This window comes from Mirounga leonina, unplaced genomic scaffold, assembly GCF_011800145.1.
Source record: "Mirounga leonina isolate KUSES-001 unplaced genomic scaffold, KU_Mleo_1.0 Mir_101608, whole genome shotgun sequence".
NCBI lineage: Eukaryota > Metazoa > Chordata > Mammalia > Carnivora > Phocidae > Mirounga > Mirounga leonina.
Window position 1 is genome coordinate 4833547 of NW_023270163.1, and position 1826 is coordinate 4835372.

At 37.8% G+C, this 1826-nt stretch overlaps 1 non-coding gene across 1 annotated transcript; it reads left to right on the forward strand.

The window, feature by feature from the left end:
• Window positions 1–799: 799 nt before the first annotated feature.
• Window positions 800–927, forward strand: LOC118008478. Its single transcript, XR_004678698.1, has one exon. It is a non-coding gene; the product is annotated as a small nucleolar RNA SNORA70 (small nucleolar RNA).
• The last annotated feature ends 899 nt before the right edge of the window (window positions 928–1826 follow it).

Below are 1826 nucleotides of genomic sequence, written 5' to 3' on the forward strand. Positions count from 1 at the left end.
ATGCTCAGCATGGAGTCTGCTTGGGATTCTCTCTCTCCCTCTCCCACTGCCCCTCCTTCCACTCATGCTATCTCTCTCTAAAATAAATAAAATCTTTAAAAAATAATAATTTCTACTCTTTTAATATAGTTTCAAATTTTGAACCATGTAAATATCTGACATATCCAAAAGAGATTTAAGAAAAGCAAATCTTATGTTGAATGCATACAAAAACAAATGATCTTAACTGTATCAGACTGATAACTTAATCACAGAAGAAAGAATTCAAGTAAATTTTGACTCTGAATAATCTCGGTAAGATATATCCTAAAGATATAAAAATCACGGGCACCTGGGTGGCTCAGTCGGTTAAGCATCTGCCTTTGGCTCAGGTTGTGATCCCAGGGTCCTGGGATCGAGCCTCACATCCCTGCCAAACGGGGAGCCTGCTTCTCCCTCTCCCTCTCCCTCTGCCTGCTGCTCCCCCTGCTTGTGCCCTCTCTCTCTGACAAATAAATAAATAACATCTTTTAAAAAAGATATAAAAATCAGGAGATTATATAATTGTGGTTTGTTCCTATACTTTTTATTTTGTTTCATTGATGTATTTATGCTGTCCCCAGTAGCACACTGTCTTATTATAACTGTATAGTGGGTCTTGATACCTAGTTGTGTAATTCCTTCAGCTTTATTCTTTAAAGTTGCTTTGGCTATTCTTGGCCTTTTGCATTTCCATATAAATTTCAATATTGGCTTGTCAGTTTCCATAACAAACCTGCTACAGTTTTTATCTGGATTTCATTGACTCCATAAATCAAGGAGGAATTGACATATTCACAGTGTTCCCCATGGGGGCCCAGTGTACACTGGTTGCAAACAGTACCTTCCTTGATAGTGTATGCAGCCTGTTGATTGTATGGGTTGCCCTAAGAGACCCTGGAGACAGTCCTTTCCAGTGGACATTGATGTCTGACCTATGATATCTCCAATCTAGGCTTCAGACAGGTATACAGGGCACCTTTGGAAAGCCCAGGGCACAGTGGCCAGGGTCCACATTGGCCAAGTCATCATGTCCATCAGTACCAAGCTGCAGAACAAGGAACATGTGATTGAGGCCCAATGCAGGGCCAAGTTCAAGTTCCCTGGCCACCAGAAGATCCACACTTCCAGGAAGTGGGGCTTTACTAAGTTTAATGTGGATGAATTTGAAGATATGGTGGCTGAAAAGTGGCTCATCCAAGATGGCTATGTGGTCAAATCATGGCCACTTGGACAAATGGTGGGCTCTGCATTCCTGAGGACTCTGGCACTGCCTTCTCCCTATTCATGCCCACCAATAAATCCTACTTTCTGTCAAAAAAAAAACACCTCAGTATTAACAATATTGAGACTAACCTATAAACATAGTATATCCTTACCTTTATTTAGGTTTTCTTTAATTTCTCCCAATAATATTTTCTAATTTTCAGTGTAAAGATCTTACAGATCTTTTGTTAAATTTATTCTTAGGTATTTGATGGATTTTAGGTGGTACTGTAAATTAAAAAAATTTTTTTTACTTTCTTTACTTACTTGATCTATATAAATTGATTTTTACATTTTAACTTTATATCAACATTGTTAAATACACTTATTAGTTCAGATTATTTGTAGATTCTTTTGGATTTCTTATGTACACAATCATGTCTTGTGTAGATGATAGTTTTTATTTCTTCATTTCTACTCCTTTTGCCTTTTCTATGTTTTCCTTGCTTGATTACACCGTCTAGGACCTCCAGGACAGTATTAAATAGAAGTGTGGCTAGCAGATATCCTTGTCTTATTCCTGATCTAAGGGGAAATTTAAA